General features: G+C 42.8%; 1 long non-coding RNA gene across 2 annotated transcripts in view; it reads right to left on the reverse strand.

Annotated features, from left to right (window-relative positions):
* Positions 1-213: 213 nt before the first annotated feature.
* LOC146496511 (uncharacterized) overlaps positions 214-20,394 on the reverse strand; it is a 29,770-nt gene continuing 9,589 nt past the window's right edge. For both annotated transcript variants that reach the window (XR_014871252.1, XR_014871253.1), the window contains exons 3-4: positions 5,852-6,115; positions 214-5,743 (exon numbers count right to left, since the gene is read on the reverse strand). This is a non-coding gene — a long non-coding RNA (uncharacterized LOC146496511). The remainder of the gene's footprint in view (positions 5,744-5,851; positions 6,116-20,394) is intronic.

Raw genomic sequence — 20,394 nt, forward strand, 5'->3', positions numbered from 1 at the left:
AATCTAAAGAGTTTGATATGAGATTTTAAAATAAACTATGCAGAATCATGTGACTAACGTGGCTATCTCTAGCCTCTGAAGAGATAAGAAGCCTTTCCTTTTGCTGTATGATTCAAAATTTGACATATTTTTGCTGTGAGATTTAGGACCTCACAGTTTATACACTATAAAGTGATACAATCAAATAATGAACTGCTTAATTGGTTATGAAAGTAACATTTAATGGCTGCTCTGGAATACTTGTCATTGCAGAGTGACAGTCCCTCCAAGATTTGTCAATGGCTTTGTTGAATACAAATGTTAGTGTAGCTTCAGTGTGGCTGACAGAGAAAATACTCCCTCAGCCGCTGGAGATTATCGGTAGATCCCCCACTGTTAATCTTCCAGCTGAATGCTGAAGACCGGGGTAGTCACTTTGCCACGTGTTGAGAGTCGAAGCAATTCTCTCTGCTCACTGGTGGTCCATAGTTACAAATCACATCATCAAGTGTCTGAACACCCATAGCCACCTCTTCTCCAGCAGATTGATGGTGAAATGGAGGAAAAATCAATGGCTTCCCTCCCGTCAGAAGGAGCCAGCTCTGTCATGTTTTGGAGTTTGATGTTACCCTCTCTTACTTTCTCCCGACTACAGGAAATTGAAAGCTCAGTTTGAGCGAACTGACACACCTGGAGTCTCTCAAGTTGATATAATGAATGATTTCAATCTGCCGCCTTACTCGTGAAGTATCGGTTACGCCTTTTAAAAACACTTCTGAACCACTAGAGAAGATTACAGTGATCAGGTTGAGCTGGTTGAGTTTTTAAGTAAATGATTGTTAGTCTTCCAACTGAAGGCTTCTGTGTAGGTGACCCTTTGAGTAACAGCAGTCAGTTTTCCTGCTAGTCCCCCCCGCCGACCACCTCCATCACTTCATCCTTATCACTGTGACACACTGCAACTGTGAAGCAAGGTTTCATTCACTGCATTCAGTGAAATGAGCAAACATCACTGAGCTTTTTCACTTCGACACATATCCCCCCTCCTCTAATGGGAAATTCAAATATCACATATCAGCTGAATGCAATATTCACTTAGCGAGAGATAACACTCTGCCTGATGTGTCTCATGTATCCGCTTCAGAATGGGCACGGCTCAGTCTCTGACACCAGATCTGACCGTGAGACTGGGAGTATAAATTCTGTCTGAAGCTCGTGTGCTGCCTGTTCGCTTGCTGCTTTATTGGTGCATGTGTTGGTCCTCTTGTATTCCCTCGTGTATTTGAGGGAGAGCAGATTCCAAGGCATCTGCGCTTGTCCTGCTGCTCCCCGGACGTTTTTTACACCGGCACCATCCCTTTTCATTTCGGCTGGCATTCTAATCAGAGCGTTATGAGCTTCAGCGGGTGAAGTACGCAGAAAGTTGTGTTTCCTGACAGCCAATAAAAACCTTATAATCTCCTTGATTCAAGTGGCCCACCGAAAAAAAAAAATACTAACTAGTGCTATCACTCAGACCGCCTCCCTCCCTTTTTCTTTAATGCTCTTTTTTTATTTAATATATAGCCCATGAAAAATGAGAGACTCCCGCTTGGCCGTGTAGATATTTTGTTGCTGATGATGCGAGACGAATTTCCATCACAGCTTTGTTTCCAGCGGGTGAGCGGATAATCTTTTACAGTGCAGGGAGGGAGGGCGCCACTCCCATCAATCTTCAGGGGTTATAGCTGTGGCGTGGTTGCCTTACCTGACCAGAACACCTCCACATCGTGGCAATAGAGGCCTATTAAGGGTCAGGAGCCACAAAGGGGGTGGGGGTGGCACACCGGAAGCTTACTGACAAAGCAGCTACCTTCCAAAACCTGTTTGAACCCCTCTGGAAACAATGCTTCACCTCTCTTCCATTACTCCTGTCATTGTTTTTATGTCATTTTTCTAACAAGGCAGTCACATCTGAGAGAGAAGCATTGCTTTCCCCACTGACAGCCCTGTGAAACGTTTCAGCCGGAGCCTCAGCTGCTCCTTTTCTCGACGCTAAACTGCTCCAGAGGTTTCACCCTTCTGTGCTTCTCGATTGTGTGCACTGTGTGCTGTAGAGCAAAAGGTCTCCGTTTTAGTCGTGGCATACAGCCCGGGCAGCCCCTTGAGAAGCATCCCCCACCCCTCTTGCACTGGCGTAGTAGCTTGCAGGCGTGCTGCACGCTCCTCTTCGCACCCCACTGCCCTGGCAATCGCCTACTTGCACCTCTCCCCCGATGGAGATGATGCTGCCCTGATTGACAATAATGGGAAGTGGCAGAATCAATGGGAGACAAGAGAAGCGGGTGTGCGTCAAATTCTCCAGGAGTTTCTAGTCACAGACCAGGGGGCTCTGGCACCAGTCACCTGTCATCCGTGCAGCTCCGGGATTAGGGCCTGTGACAGCACAGGCATCCAGAGAGAAAGATGCTGCGGTCATCATCGTCCCTGACAGCCTGGAAATTGTGCCTCTCCCGCACACTTAGGACTACATATATGTCTCATTAAGAGCCGGATTCAAGCAACACAATGCTTTAAGGGAAGTAAATGTGCTGGAGCTTCTAAAGTCTGCATGTATAGATGAAAAAACTCGTAGGTCAAGATAAAATTACTGAACACATGATACTGTATATAGAAAAACCTGGAAGAAGTGTGTGACCTATCCTCTAATGAGCCATTTAACAGAGTGCTTTCAAAAGGTATCTTATTTCAAGGATTAAAATAGCAGTTCACCTTGTGCCTGGTGGCCATGTGACACGTGTGTGTGTGTGTGTGTGTGGAGCATTGAATGGAGAGCAGGTGGCAGGTGTCAAGACAAAAGGGGCACTCCATTCTCTAATTGATCAGCAAAAGATGCACATGAAGAAGACGTTAAAGCAAAATGAAGTCATAAGAGTGGATTGAGACATTTATTAAGTCCGACGAAAGGCCCTCAGAAACGTTGAGATTGTTTATTGATTTTTGTGTTTTGGCTGGCTGCGCAGGGGTAATCGCTCGTGCTTCTGCCACCGAGGCTACGCGGGCTCGAGCGCAGCCAGATGTTCAGGTGGAAGCGCTGACTTCCTCTAAAAGAGGCAACTTTAACCAGCAGAACACAGACTTCATTAGGGCTGCAATTGTTCTAGCATTTATATAAGGGTCCTGACCTGATATGCTGCCAGTCCATTAGCTGGGAATGCCAGCAGCACGGAAATGTTGGTCAGCGCTGGAAGCAGTGAATTCTGTGTGCTAAGTTTTTCCACACTGGGTGAGCATACTTCTTTTTTTTTTTACTAAGAAAAATACTGTATAATAATTACTGGGAATATTTGTTGAAATTCACATGAAAAACACTGATCGTATGATTTTCCATAGCTCCTGTGTCATAAAAGCAGAAGTGAAGTAACCTGTTTGAAAACTTTAAATTATTTTTGGATGTCATTTTTAACCACGGTCAGACCATTTCAATGTTTTATGAGATTTTAAAGACTAAGCCAGGGATGTCAAACTCATTTTACATTATGGGCCCCACACAGCCCACTTTGTTCTTAAGTGTGCCAGGCCAGTGAAACTACAGGTTATGTGTTAAACTTATAGCACCCCCTTGCCCAAAATGTCCTGTAATTATAAAATATAAACTTTCTGCAAATTAATAATTGTAATTAGAAAAAAATCTGTAAAACTTACAAAGCTACAGCTACAAGTCTAAATCCATTCATAACCTCAATCAGCTGTCCACTGGACCAGACTGGAGTCTTTGCCAGGCCAATTCTGGCCCCTGGGCCTTATGTTTGACACTCCTGGACTAAACAATGAATAAGGAAATTGTCAGATAGCTGACATATTAATTCATAATGACCACAATCATTAGTTGCAGCTCTCTGTTATGTATTTGAATATGTATCAACTCAAATCACAGTTTATATAATTTCTGTGCCAGAAAATTAAATAAAAATTATTTTCCTATTTCATGACCATGCTGCAGTACTGCTTCGCATGTGTGTGTGTGTGTGTGTGTGTGGTGCTGGTGAGTGTTAGGTAGAGTTCAACCATACTGGTGACATCAATCTGCCTGTTCTTTATTAGACGAAGCAGTGAGGTGTAACTGACTGCATTGTCCACAGATGGACTGGGCCCCATAGCACACGGGACCCTGGTCAGCCACCCTTACAATACAATCAATAACCACACACTCATTATGGGAGTCTTGCCTGCCTTCTCCTCCTGCCTGCTCCATGGAGCCTCTCTCTGTTTCACCCAGTCTTTAACTCCCCTTTTCAATCTCTATTTTAATCTTTCTGCCTTTTCACGTACTTTTTGTTTCTACCAAAACATCACATTAAAAGTCTAAACTGAAAGTGCTGAATAGACACCTACACATCTCAGCTCCAGCTTCCCACGCTTGTTCGATGTTCTGTTGTCAGGCTGGACACTAGCGGATGACAGTGATCCAGCACAGAGCCCGGGGCCAATAAATGGTAATGCCCTCCACTTGCCTTCCTCATAAAGCATAATAAAAGGAGGTTATAAATCCTAGCAATTAGCTGCGTCCATCAGTTGCCTTAATTGGAGTGTCGTGACTGGCTAGGGGATGACCTTGTGTGCCAGAGAGCCAAGACAGACGACGAGGCCAGAGGGGACATCTATGTGAATGTGGAGGACTTGGGCGCCTTTAAACCACCTTTATCTATCAGGCCGTACTGTATTTAGGCCCAGATCACATGGTAGAAAAACGTTCATGCTGACCGGTGATGTTGATTTAAAAACTGATTTGCTTTGCTCAACTTCGACACTGAGCGCAACTGTGATTATGGAAACAATATGGCTGGTGCAACAAAGCCCCAAGACACCAATAATCCCTCTGATCAGTGAACACAGGTGTTCTGAGTTCAATAGCCTCCACTCATCCCGCTGTGCAGCACTTGTTCTTTCTTCCCCTCTGTCTTCCCGCGGGGCCCGGCCACCACACCTTTCCTCTCAACACCTCAGTCGTGTGCTCTCTGCGGCCACTCAAACCTGAGACTTCAGCTTCCGCTCTCGCTACGAAGATCCACTATCTCGTGACACCGCTCTCCCTGAAAGCAAACACTGAGGCCATTTGTCTGTGCGCAGACGCTGATGTGTCCTCACGCTGTGCTGTCTCTCCCTGCTCCCATGCCTCCACCACAGGATTAGGCAGTAAAGACCGGTTAACCAACCGGCTGTCAGGGACGAGTTTCTCCCCGGCTGACTGAGAGCTGACGACAGTTGTTTCCTTTCTCTCTTACCGTCCGGAGATAATTCAGTCAACAGACTTTGAACTGCAGATAAGGGGAGGAAGAGGATGATCCCAGGGACAGACCTGCTGTATATGGGGCAGGGGCAAAAAGAGAAGAAGGGTGCAACCAAAGGGAAGCGTGGGGCAGGTGTATGGGAACTGGAGAGGGCCAAGTACGATAAGACCCAAGACAGATGCGACAGCCCAATTTACACTGCACTTTTAGTATTATTTGGCTCAGATGGGAATGTTTTTGAGCCACCTCAGTCCAGGAGATCAAGTTTTCATGTTCTCCTGTGCACGATGAAATTTACTCAACCTTTTAAAACATTTATCAAACAAACAAGAAAAAAAAACTAGTATATTTTTTCAGGATTGGGATCTGAAGGTTGTATCATATTTTAATATAACATTCACAGTTTCTTATAATCAACTTGATGAAGTACTTACGCAGTCTTGTGACTGCCCCATGTCTGAGCGCTGCCCCACATCATCGTGTTCTTTTCCGTTCTTCAATTTACAGGCACAAAAAAAAAGAATCAGGGAGAGGAAATTAATTTCCAATAAACGTTTGACAGAGTGGCTTTTGTTTTGTCTCGGGCACGTGGTTTTGCATACCTGCCAGGTGTTGTGAGGCACAACCCCCCATGGCCCCCGTGCCCCGTGGCGAGATGCATGATGAAAGGCCTCAGGTTGGCCCATCAAAGGACCCATTGAGCTGCAGCCATGAGTAGGACAGAGGAGCCACAGTGTGGGCCGTGGAAATGTGACACTCTCTGACAGAAGCTCCACACAGCCCACTCAGGACCACGCTGACAAGCCTCGCTCGGAGGAGATCAGGCGCTCGCTGGCTCTCTTCTACTGACTCACCACATGCTGACCCTGGGGAGAGAGAGAGGCTGAGCTGTGAAGAACACGGTTACACAGATTATTTTAAGTCATGTATGGTTTTCCTTTTAACTGACAGTCAAGCGCACTCCACTTATATTTTAATGTAGCTTCTTCACCAAAATCTGCAGTTGATTTTTAATAATATTGTCACTATTTTTATGGTTTAAAAACCACCAATAGCACTAACAATATAATAAGTAGCATTATGCTCTTCTAGTAGTTGAGGTGGAGCGTCATCTTTTTGAGTGCATGACATTCAATTAGTACAAAGGGGCTAAAAACAAGAGAGTCCAGAGATGCTCTTCTGCATGCCTTGGTCCTAACAAGTGGTTATTTGAGTTACTGTTGCCTTCCTATTAGCTTAAAGCAGTCTGGGCATTCTCCTCCGATTTGTTATCAACAAAGCATTTTAAGTCAAAGAACTAGATAATTTCTTGTTTTCAGGCCATTCTCTGTAAACCCTACAGATGGTCACGTGGGATAGTTCCAGTAGATTAGCAATTTCTGCAATGTTTTATCATTGTTGTGTATTCAGAGATGCTCTTCTGCTTATCTCGGTTATAACCAGTGATTTGAGCTGCTGTTGCGTTCCTATTAGCTTAAAGTAGTCTGTGGGTTCAACAAAACATTTTCACCCAGTCTTTGTAGAGATGGTCGGGTGGGACAATATTAGTAGATTAAATATTCAGACAAGCCAGTCTGCCACGCTATGTGCAGCGTAGCTTAAACCACCTCTTTTCCCCATTCTGATACTCAGTTTGAGCTTTAGCGGGTCGTCTTGACCATGTCTCCACGCCTGAATGCATTGAGCTGCTGCCACGTGTTTTGGCCGTCTGGATATGATGTGGCTTCGTGACAAGGTGTCTTAGAAGACAGTGTTCAGGGCCAGTGTCTGACAGAGCATTTATCGGCCAATCTACAACTATCATGGAGATGCGTACAGAGAAGTAGCAGTTGTTTGATTTTCTCAATATTAATTAAAATTTTGAAAATGAACCAAAATGCAACTCACGGACTCTGATGCAAATATATCAGGAAAATTCTTGTTGTATTCATCAATTCCCTCAAACTCTTTGCTCCACAGAGATTTGCCACAAATTAAACATCCACTTCAAAGATGAGGATCAGAGTGATCTTATTACCCAAGCACTTCCTGAATGTCATTCCTACACAGATAAAAAAGCAGTGTGCTTTAATGAAGTGTAATAGAATTTTAACTGTGGGTCTTTCAAATTAGCAGTGGACGGGTCACGACTGGACTGCTGCTGCCCTCAAATAAGCCTCACCTGTCAGGCTGTAAAAGAGTACAGAGAGCCTTCAATCACCAGCAGGCGACCAGTGGACAGGTCGCTGTCCCCCAGCCCACAACTACAGGTATTAATAGACACAAAGCGTGAACAAACACCTAATGCAGGCACCTGTATGCAATTCAGCTTTCCAGAGCTATAAACTTCCCTTTTTTACAGTATGTTTATGGATATAGTGTAACAATGTTAATCTTACTCAATACAAGGAGGATGAAACAAATCAATTCAGTTCATCAACTGCTCGGTTCCCGTAAATTAATGTGAACAACATTCATATCCCCCCCAACCTCTCTGCACCACTCTAGCCATTCGAGCTCATCGCCTTTAAAAGACACAGCCCTAAATAATACGAGTTGTTTGTGTTGACACCCCGGCTGATGTTTGTTGCTCAGTAATATATTGCATCAGCAGAGCAGAGCAGTTGTCTCTGCTCTGCACCTGCACCAGCCATTCAGCCTGAAGTCTATAAATCCCAGTGCAGGGTGGAATGAGGGCGCTGAAATGCTCACTGGACTCCAGGGTTGCCTTTTCTGTCACCTTACACCACGTGAACCCTCTGATATGTGTTTTTGTTTATGCATACATGTCGGCTGTGGAAGCTAGAACCTTTACGGCGAGGGTCCTGCAGTTCGCTGCCCCTGCCACATGAGTAGATTTCTCCCTCCCCTACGATCTTCCAAGCCACCCCAGCCCCCAATTCCACATACCACCAAGCTGTGCATATACAAATCACCACGGCCTTGTTAGCATAGTTTAGTGAAGATGTCAGCTTTACGAGGGCCAGGTTGCCTGCTATGCATGTCAGGGACGGCAGGGGAGGGGCTGACCCACAAGGGGGAGTATAGCGGGATACACAAGACCTGCGCTGTAAATTTAGGTCTGAGGAATGGAAGCTGTGAAATGACTGGCCAGGACCTCCGTGAAACAGACCCACTCCGCACTGTGTGATTTAACAGGGACACAGCAGAGCGGACAGAATGGAAACGAACAGAATGGGATTCCTGCATCCAATAAAATAAATCATTTAATAATTTAATTTAAAAAAAAAACCCTCTCTGCTTTGTGATTTATCCTAAATGATTTGATCACAAATTAACGAAAAAGCCTCGTCCAGTACTCGTCATCAAACTACAATCAATGGACATTTTCTTATGAGTGCTGTTTTACCTGTGTGTGCGCGCATGTGTGAGCGAGTGTGTGGAGCGCCGGCATCATTAGATTGTTAATCTCATTTCCTTTCTGATGATTGAAAATGGAGAGAGGCTCTGAGTTTATCAGGCAGATAAATGGACGGCCCATCCTCCGAGAAGATCTAATCTGTCATGCGTCAAGGCTGGGGTTCACCTGCCGCCAGATAATAACCGTGTCGAAGGGCACCGATGATTTAGGGGAGCTCGGCTCTTTGTTTGCCTTTGCAAACACCTGATGGTTTCATTAATTAACTGGCCACAATTAGCCGGCCCACGTCACACCAGGTAGACTCCTTCACGAGAGATGTGCAATATTAAAAAGCAGGGAGGAACTCCATTAGAGCTGACCTTTTCTGTGAAATTACTGATATTTGAGATTTAATTCCGAATTCAATGAAAACTTCATTTTTATTCTTACAGCCGAGGTCCTTTCTGACTCCAGTCTGAAATGGGGTCTCCTGCAGCCTGCAGGTCATTAATTATGATCTTTATAAATTTAATTAAGAGGATGTCACTGCTTGATTTTTTTTTTTATCTTCCTGTCCTACAGGTTAAAGAGTAGATAAGATATTTATCACCTCTCGGATGATGGGGAAAATATGCTCTTTTACACATTAATTATACACTATACACCAAATTCCCAGTTGACTTGCTCTCTCATACATTAGCTTTTAAATATCAAATAAATATCTGTCGTATCCTCACCAGTTTATTTGCAGCTATCCTCTACAGCTTTTCACCAAAAACATTCAGCTACTGGATCTGTTTTTTGACAAATGACAGATACAGACTCTCGGACGGAAAAGACAATGTAATTCTGAGGGTATACGTCCTGATAAAAATGCCTTTGGCAAGATTAAGCACAGAGTATTGTTACACAGCAAGGCTTTAAGATGTGTAATCCTCCAGATGATTTTTATACTTGCTGAAGGGAGGCAGGACTAGAAGAGTACTGTCCTTCCTCGACTCTCTCAGCACACATATAATATTTCTGTGTTTTACCGCCTCCTCTCGCTCTCTGCCTTTCACTGACTTTTTAAAAGTACACACACTAAAAGCACATGAATATCACCACACTCATCTCCCACCACGCTCTTCCATCCATACCTCCTCCTGTGACTCGGGACCTCTGCAGCTGCCTGCTCTCATCTCATCCCTCGTTCCCTCATTCACACGCACACAGAAGCGCACATTTCCACTGCCACCCGCGTGCATTTATTTATTCGTTATATTTCCTAATTCAGTTTGACGAATGAGTGACAGCTTGACACTTCATTCGGCAAGATTAATAGAACGACACAATATTTACGTGGCAGAGACAGCCAATTATCCCGCCATCTATCATCCAGATTATCTTTCTGATTGAAAACTACTCGTCCATGTAATCGGAATTATTTGGAATTAGAAGGGAATTTATGGCTTCTTGTGTCACTTTTCCTGGACGGTGGTAAATTAGAAATATTAGATACATAAAGTGAGTATAGAAAAACGGGATAAAAAGAGGTCTGGAATTAATGCCACGCTTTCGCCAGCCTCCGTGCCCCGGGATGAACCCGCTTTTCAGTCATCGTTGTACGTACTCTCTTCGCATATATTAACACTTACAGTGGGTCATACATTGTGTTGGTAACACTGTGTAATTCACACTGGTAAAGAAGGCAGCTTTTTCCCTTTCTGCAGCATTTTTAAGGATATGCTTGGCTGTGCGATGAGTTATTCTAATCACAAAGCAAGCAGAATTAAACGTGTTCAACTTAGAAGACTGTAATGGATAGATCTTATCAGCAGAGATAGCCTTGCGTGTATTGATCTCTGGCTATGTTTTTTAAATGTCCATCTCACTCAAGGCAGAACTGACATTAGTTTACTCCTTCAACCTCTGTCCTTCAGCCTCTGTTGATTAATTCACTCGACTCTTTCCTATCTCACCCCGCAATACTCTGCATTCTGTTGTCATACATCACCTCTTCTGTACCATTCTCTTCTCAAACTTTCATGACTTGATTAATTTACTTAATCTCTCCGCTCTGTGTAATGTCTTTGAGTGTCTACTTTTTTTGCAGCAAAAACCTTTAAATGAATATCAGAAGAACAGAACAGATGAATTGTACCAGCAGACACTACAGAAATATGATATGGTTGTCAGGCTGGGTCAAAATCAGCTAAGGCGCAATGGATGGATACAGCTGACAGTAAAGCTCCTGCCCTCCTCCAGCTCACTGCAGGAATCAATATGCTCCACTTCTGCAGAATTTGAAACTTGTTTTTAAACAGCTATATAGTAAATTAAAATAGACTCATAATGTAATCTGCTGCAAAAAGTGGCCAATATCCGAACCAAAAATAAACGTACCTAATTTTTCTTATGGTACATGAATTGACTAGGCATTTTTTCGCTGTAGGTCTTTAGTAATGAAATTTGAAAAGTGACGTTTCATCCATTTAGTAAATCCTGGCAGTCTAAAAGCCTGGCTCTCAGTCATTTCTTGTTTTAGAAATGGTGAAAATTGCCACATATAACAATGTTGCTGGAGTTTGATTTTATTGGCCAGAGTGCGTACAGACTTGTAAATGGGATTACGCCATCCCAATATAGTACTTCAACAACTAGCTTGTTTATTTTTATCCTCTTATTAGGGGAGCTGAATCCTTAAAGGGTGCCAAAATTATCCTGCAAATTGCTGACAGGGAAAAATGAAAGGTCTCTAATGGTTATTATAAGCAATCTGTCTGCACCGAAGCACAATGTGACTGCTGCGCTTGCGATACCACCGGGGTGACCTCGGTGAGATGGGGAGGAGAGGCGTGTTGAAAGTCAGACACACCGTCTGGATGGGACCACCAGGAATATCCGCGCACCTTGCGCGCCATGTTCGTACCATATCCAACCCCAAAAGGGCACTCGCCATTGGCTTGAGAAGTATTCATATGACTTTGTGGCATGTTGCCTGGATATTTAAGCAGTTTATGGCATTAGACTGAAGTTTAATGAAAGGATGCAGTGAAATAACTTAAGAATAGTAAACTATGGTAAACATGAGGATGGGCTGGAGTGAGGAGCATTGAGGAATACAATTTTTTAAAAAGGATTCTTATATATTTACACCAAAATGTCTCAAGCATTAGTGTGTGTTTGTGTGTGTGTGTGTGTGAGACTCTTGCAAAAAGAAAAATAAATAAATAAATAAAATCCACTGAAATCAAAACTATATAATTTTTTCAATCACAAAAAAAAGTTTTTAAGTAATTTGATTTTCCTCCACTGCCTCACTGTGTCATGAAGCTCTTGGTCAAAGTTCTTTATGATAGATGACTGCAGACTGCCGGAGGAGTTGGTATTTTGGATATATCTCCCGAGTTACCCGACCCACTCCTTGAACCCCAGGGAGCAAATTAACAGCACTGAGCTCTTGCCTTTCTTGTAACCTTTCCCCATCCTGACTGACATTTGTGTTTTCCTTAGCCTTGGGCCTGGGCGTATGGCAGCTTGAGAGAGGATGCACAGAGATGCTGCATATGTTAAACGACTTCCTGCATGTGTTGATGCAGGGTGATGTCTGCGTGTGATGTGAGAATGTGTGTCAGTCCAGCTGTTTTATATATATATATATATATGTATATGCTGTAGATGCCTTAAGTTAATTTATTATTCTCAAATTAACAAATATTGTTACTGTCTTATTACATTCTCATTGCACCACTGTAGTGCAGCATGCTGTGCATCAGAGCTATAAGGAAAATGTTACTTGGGTTTGTATTTGATTGCTGACAAAGCTGTTTGATTGGGAGGGATGCACTCAGTGATGAAAAGTGCAATTACTCTGCATTTTACAGTGTTGCATTTTACACTATTGCTTTGCAAAAAGTATGCAAACACATTGTCAAAACCATGATGCCTAAATTATTTGTTTTAATAAAAGTTACCCACTTAAAATTGGCTTAAAATGTGAATCAGTGAAGGGTGGCGTCAAAATGGTTATCAGTGGTGGTGAAGGTTCTGGGTTTGAATCTCCTGGTTGGCTGGGGCCTGTCTGTGTGGCGTTTACAGGTTAGGTTAATTAGAGGTTCTAAATTAGCCATAGGTGTTGATGTGAGTGTTTATCTCTCTGTGTTATTTCCCCGATGGACCTGCAACATGTCCAGAGTGCACCACACCTGTTGCTACTCAGCTGAGATAGGCTCCGCCCACTTCATTGACACAAGCTGGATAAATTGTTAAGAAGATGGATTTACAGACACTAGGTAAATGTGACCATCAAACGCCTAGTTTTTAATTTATGTTTTAGGAATTTAAGGTAAGACACTGAAGGCAAAAACTTTATTTCAAGGACTCGTTTTCAAGGCTAGTAGAAAGAAAATGTCAAGAATACAAATGTAGATGTGTCAGTTTAGTCGATTTATTTGGCAATTGGCCGTTTATACAACCTGATGCACAATTAAATATTAATGAGAAAACCTTTAACAAAATTGTACTTGATCAACTTTTCGAGTTTCGCAATGATCTGCTTGTTAAGATTTGTAACCCCATTCACCTCTCGTGTCACACATATAAACATGTGGTGGGACGCATCTCATGCCTCATGTCACAGTTGCAATCCTTGCACCTCACAGACTGGACAGCAACAGGAACACAGTTTAAATCAATGAACAGTGGCTGGGAGTGGTGAATTGTTTCAAACATCTCAGTCTTGGTGACCTATTGTTAGCTAAAACCTTAAATGCTTCTTGGTCAGAAAACCCTCAAATATAACTGAAAGAAAAATCACAACAATGCTACATTGAAGATCTGAGCTTAAACATTAACAGTCAATCTCTGTGCTCACCAGTGCAGAGCAAATTCAAATACTAATAGTGTTTGTGTGCATGTGAGTGTGTCTACTGGTAAACATGATAGCTCAAAATTTTTTGAATGAATTCTGATAAAACTTTGTAGGAGTCATGTCAACAATCCATTAAAATTTGGTTGACATCCACCAAGGTCTTCAAGGTCAACTTAATGGTTTATTAGGTAAAAATGAACAAAAGGCTTCATAACTTGGAAACTATGATTCTTACAAATGTGTACTGTCAACACATAAACGTGTAACAAAGTTTTACACTATTGCACTGGTAACTCCTACATATGTTTGGCCTCCACCAGTATTTTCTCCACTATTTGATCCTGTAGACTTACAGGTTGTTTTTAGTAAGGATGTAGGCACTTACTATGAGTTCTGAATGCCTGTTGTTGAATGAATATCATCAGTAAACTTTGTGTGAGGTCTGAGTACACAGAACTTTATAACTTACATTTAGGCAGACACTCATTCAAACAGTTTTCTGTTTTTTCTCCATGTGCCGCGTTCAATTCCTCGTATCAAGCCGACTGCTAGATTCTAAAACCTGAGACTGCAGTGTGAGCCTGCAATGTCTAAAAACACTCTTCTGAATATGAATTTCAGAATCACTGCTGCTGTTACTGGATGATAAAGCTCCACTTAAACAAGTGTAATTGAACTTTTGAGGAGGGAAGGGCACACAGTGGGTTTTAGTTCCCAAACCAGTTGAAGCAGTGTGGGAGAAGAGGGATGGAAATATGGTTGGGTATATGAACCTTACAGTGGAGCTGTCATGGTGCTAATAGAGGAAGTGGAGCAGAGGGTCAGGAGTCCTTAGCACCTGTGTGGAAGATTAATGACCACAGAGCCATGGGAAGGAAAGACAGACAGAAAAAGAGTAACTCTGAAACAGACGCCGGCCTATCTGACTAACTCAAAGGTCAGACCTACTTGACCTTTGCTGGGGAGTTACAATGTTAACTATACTGTCTGAGCTCTGTCACCAGCGTTGGTCTTTGAAAATAATATAAATATTATTGTAATTTCTTTGTGTAATCCACTTCAACTAATATGAAAACCACACCTGGGATCGTCGCACTCCATGTGAAGTCTATAATAAAGCGGTGAGATTCGTATGCAGCACAAGCTGTTGTCCCTTTAGACCATAAAAGGTACTCTCAGGCAGCGATGCCAGTAGAGACCTTTATGATTACCTCAGTAGCATGTAGCGCCACAGAAAAGAGATATCATCATTATCTCGACACAAAGGCGGCCCTCACATTGTTAAAACAATTTGCTGCTTGCTAATGTAGGCTGTCAGAGCACCGCACAGGTCTAGTTCCGAGAGTTAAGTTGTAGGAGGGTGGAGGGTGGGGGTGGTTTTCACCTCCCTCCCTGCCTGCCTGGGGAATCGCGGCGGGTACGGGGCTCATTTCCTCATCAAACACAGGACGAGTGATTTGGAATATTTATGAGGCTCCCAATTTAAGTTAAACATTTAACAAAAAAGCATCCGATTAAAATGAGATAGCAGAAAGGGTTAAAGTCCCTGTGGGCAGTCAAGGCTAAAAATTAAACATGGAATGCTACGAATGAATTAAAGTAGCAGGTCTAAGAAGAAAGATTTCAGCTCTGCAGCATTACTGTATAGAAGCACTGGTGATATGCTATATGTTGAAACAAGGCTTTCAGTGACTGTGATTAGAATTTGAATTAGGTATGACGAGATAATGCTTTGATAAAGTGAATGCAAGATCATTTTGTGAATAATCTGCACGCTAATATGAGAATTTCATCCAAATGAGACGAGGCGCGAAATGCGTTATAAAAACTAATCTATGTGTATATTTCAATTTATAACACAAAACGCATGCCACGACGAATGCACAAAAGCTTCCGATGGTCCGGTTAGATCCTTGAATGCCGATATCATGATAAGGATATCAGAGCTAGGAACCCTGCTTAGGTCAGAGGGCAGATGTAACACAATGCCGTATTGACTTTATTGATAATCTATGGCTCCCTTTCATGCTTTCCCCTCTTCTCTTCTTGTCTCTGTAGCAGCAGATCAGTCAGTGGCTGAGAAGGAAGGGTCAGCCAGCTCCTGATCTGCTCAGTGACTCTCCATACTTCCTGTTTAATCACCAGTCCCTTAGGAATACTCTGCCATCCATCTATCACGCCCTGAAAAAGTTCAGGTGCTCTATATATCGCTGACAGATGGAGGACTTGAGTCAGGTGTGTATATATATGTCTGTATATACAGCAGGTACCCCTACACATGTGCACTAGTTTCTCTGAATAGCATGAGATTATAAAAAAGCTATTATAATTTTTACATATATATTCTACATACTGTGCACACTGAGCACTTCATTAGATACCCCTGTTCAACTGCTTGTTAACACAAATATCTACACATGAGGCAATTCTGGGTCCAACCAGGTCTTCTTTGTGGGCTGATTCACTGAACAGAGCATCTCCCGATGGAAACGCCAGCTTCGCAACATGTATATGAACATGTCTAATCTATGAGCAAGAGACAAGAATTTTGTTACCAAAGCTATCTGATTTAGCCTGCTTGCACTCCAAACTCTGTGGAGCAATTCTGTTTAGTCTGTGTGGAAAGAAAAAGTGAACTAGTACGTGCAGAAATGCACTGCATAAGTATCATCAATTCTGTGATGACTGTGGAACATAGGCATACTTCCTAGTATGGTGAACTGTTCCTTTAATTTCCAGCATCATTTGCTTTTCAAAGTAACATATTCTAATGAAACTGCTTTCCTTTTGCATTAGTCACTGTCAACAAATCCAGAGTCTTGGGGCTAAGATCCCAATGCAGCAGGTAAGAGGCAGACTGAAACAACGAAAGATTAGCCGGCTGCAGCTAGATAACAGACAAAGGAAGCACAACGTGAAAAACACAAAGGGGACGACAGGACTATTTATACACAGAGGGCTGATAACAAGACACAGGTGAAGCCAATCAGGACAATCATGGGAAGACTGTGACAAACAGGAAGTAAAGAGGAAACAAATTAAAACCAGAAATGACCAAAGAACATGAAATGTGTTCATTTTTTGTCAAAATTATATTAAATCTTGTGTTTAAATGCTTCTATGGCATAAGACCAATGCTACGAGGACTCTTGTTTGTTGTTCTCTCGTTACTTGCATCATTTTAACTTTCCAGTCAATTGTAGGGGTAATTCTCCTCACCCACTGTATAGACTGATTACTATTGCAAACATTTTATACAAAAAAATAATAATTCTTGAATGTCCACCTGCACGGTAGGAACGCTGTTTATTTATGTTTTCACCGGCAACCCTGAGGGAAGTGACTGATGTCTCAACCACAGAGACACTGCCTCTGGCCATCATATGCTACCCCCCAAGGTTCCTCAATACAATCTGCATCTGTGTGTCACTTTTTTTCCCCCTAACAATCCATGTAAGGGTGTTGGACAGGCAGGATGGACTCTGAGTGCCCTTGTAGCTATTGATGCATTGGTCATAAGAAATAATGTTTGAGAATGAACCCCAAACACTGTTTATACATATATGAGCACTGCCAGAAGTGGGATTCAAACCCACGCCTCCAGATGAGACTGCAACCTGAACACAGCACCTTAGACCTCTTGCCATCCTGACTGCCTTTTAAGTAACTTTTAATTTTGGTGATTTTAATAATTTCACATATCTGCCAAGCTCATATAATTTCATTTCATTATATTGTATGTTATAAGTTTTCAGTTGCAAATACAGCTAACTTGCATTTACAAAACAGAGAAGACTTATTTATCTCTGTGCCTGCTGTTAAATGACAATGATTGTGTGCCAGCTGATACCTGAGTGCCAGGCATTTAAAGAATTTATCACAGTGATTGATTTATTATAATATTCCCTTGGCTGATGCAAATCTTGTAGCCTGCTATGAAGGTCTTCCAAAGGCAGCCCCCCTGTTGCGATGGTGTGATCTCATTTTCTCGGCAGAGAGGCAAACTGCTAGCCTCCCTCTGATCTACCTGGCAGGAGGGAAGTTTGGACTGAGACAAGCTGGCCAGCCCACTGACCTCTGGGTAGAGTCTCTAGCTGTGCTGGGCAGGCAGGCAGTCGGGTTTGGCCAACGATGGGGCACGAATGACTGAAGCAATAGGGATGTGATTAGCTGACATGGCGGCTGGATTTTTGCAAGCTGTCCTATTCGCAGGCATGGGTGAGCAAAGGGGCAGAGCCGCTAAAATGGGAATGAATGTATTGATCCTGCTGCTGTTATGAGAATGACATACACAAGCTATTTTTACAGGAGGGAGAACACTCTGCTGGCGAAGGCAATCTGTCTGTGACGTAGATAAGCTCCTAAAGACTAGATGGACCCAGTGGGTGGGGAAATAATTCAGGTGCGATTTAAAGGAATAGGCAGGGTTTTTTTGTTTTTTGTTTTTTTTTAGATATAAAGACTGAATTAGTTTGTTGCAACCTTTTACATTGTTTCTAATTAATGAGCTTGAGGGGTGTGGTTAAATAAACTTCAATACTTTTGGACAGAGCCAAGCTAGCTATCTGTACTCAGTTTTTGTGTTAGGCTAAGCTATCTGGCTGCTGGCAATAGTGTCATTTCTTACACACACCTATCAGAGTGGTATAAATCTCATCCGAGCCTAGGCAGGGAACCAAAACAGGATAAAATATTCAGCCTTTCCTTTACATGAAACCATTTGCAAGCAATGCTTATTACTTATTACCTTTCAAGGGCTAACAATTCAGTATGAGGGTAATACACAAGAATTAATGTAATCATGGAACCAAATATGGCAGAATTGTATGTGCAACATCTAGATGGCAATACTACAACAAGATCCCTGCCACAGAGTGCAGTAATGCTGTCCTCCGTCCCTTCTCGCAATCCTCTAGTGTCCAAGGGAAGCGAGCTGGATCCTATTGGAATGCTGCATCAGGCCAGCAGAGTTCAGAAGAGGCTTATTCTTGCTCACGCCATTCACTGAACTTCTCCACTCTTTTTGCATAAAGTAATTGCTGTCAGGCAGTGAGCACTGCAGAGTCACTTGGGCTCCGCAAGCGCAGAGGCTGAGATTAGGGAATAAAACAGCCAAGTCAGTGCTACTTAGGCACTCCTCTGTCATTGCACTGCTATGGATGAGGGCTGACAGTGATGAATATTGGCCAAAAGTTGGTATTCCACATGATGATTTTCCCTAATGAGAATTGATGAATGCGGGATGGAGGGACTCGGGATTGGGTGATGAGAGGAGGGACCACTCATTAGGAGCCAGTCATGCTAAGCTGAGCGGCTTTAAGGTGGGCAGCACTGCTGGGCTGAGCTATGCCACTCCAGCAGTTCTTCAATAAACATCAGCTAATATCATGGATCAATACTGCCTCACACAGTACAGAGTCACATGAGAAAAATGTATGAGAGGAAAAAACATCAATACGCAAACTCCCCCCTAAGAGCAAACTCTAATCATGTAGCAACCGTATCCATATAGAAATAGATTTACTGTTTGTGTGTTAGCCCCACACATATGCTAACAGAGATCTATAACAAACTCTGTATCCATATGCATGAAGCTGTGGTAACACCTGGGTGTGGGACAGTCACAGGCTTTGCTGTCCCAGCTGTAGCCACGTCAGCCCGAGAAGGAGAGCAGAGACACTGGACTAGCAGATGGTAGTGCGGGCTTTGAAAAGCCATGGCCCTGAACGAGCCGCAGGCAGCCCCAGAGGCCAGTGCTCAGCCAAAGCTCCACACGTGGCAAGCTAGGAAGGACATTAAGTGGATAATAGTTAATAGTGAACCAGGCCATTTACTATCATGTGCATACTTTATGGACCACAACCACCCCTCCCGTGTGCAGAAGGGGCCAGGTCTAAGAACAGGTTTAACTTTTAGATGGAGATAAAAGTGCTAAATGATCACATGAGCCATTTAGAGACTGTCACACTCTTGGATAAACATTGTGCAATTCTTCAGGTGATTTAATAGCTTGTTGTTCGCTTGATGGGAAAGCATATTAGTGGAAAAGGCTTTTCATGCAGTCATATGACTGACCGTGGAATATTTCAACATTTTCCATCCAAGATGTTATTGTCCTTCTCCTTTACAAGGCCCAGGGTCATTGAATGTGTCAGTCTCCTGTGGTTAAGTATAGATGAAGAGATAGACTCTTTAATATCCAGGAGCTCATTTCACAGTAGCTGGCAGGTCACAGCATGATGACAGCTAAACAAGCCAATCTAGAGGATAAGCCACACCGAGCATGCGGACTGAGGCCTGCGCGGTCCTGCAGTGCACAGAAGATAACAACTACATGATGGATTGTTACAAAGATACAATTAGCTGAGAAGGCACGCGTTTGTGTTGTGTTCTGGTATGCCTGTCAAAATAAATACGCATAAGACTGCTAATCGCAATGACATTTAAGTCTCAAGTGTAAGTGTCCTTATCCAAGCAAAAGCTTTCGCGCTCCTTTGATAAGGACAGTTTGCTGGTTGTGTTTTGCCTTCTTCAGCTGCAGTGATAGAATTTGTCATTGGAAGATGCAAAGCAGGGATGTCTAGGGACACATAATAGGATTGCCTTGTCTACATTGTATTTTCTTTCAAAAGTGAATTAGGATATCTCTTTTCATCACAAAGTGAAATAATGTATATAATAGGTACATTCGAAACCCCTTAACCACTTTGCTCTGCGTTCATAATGGGATTTTAACAGCAGGCTCCTTCAAAAATCTAGCCGTCACCATCTACAATATTGGATTTTTCAAATACTTTTATGAAAACCTCTCTTTATTTCCTTCCTGTTGAAATGACTGGTTTTTAATCAGCCGATGCACAAAATGTCTGAATACTCTGCAGCCATTAAACCTGCCTGCCTCCACGCAGACACATCCTACTGACTGCACAGCCTATTAGGGAGATGGAAGATTA

This window comes from Neolamprologus multifasciatus, chromosome 19 (genome assembly GCF_963576455.1).
Source record: "Neolamprologus multifasciatus chromosome 19, fNeoMul1.2, whole genome shotgun sequence".
NCBI lineage: Eukaryota > Metazoa > Chordata > Actinopteri > Cichliformes > Cichlidae > Neolamprologus > Neolamprologus multifasciatus.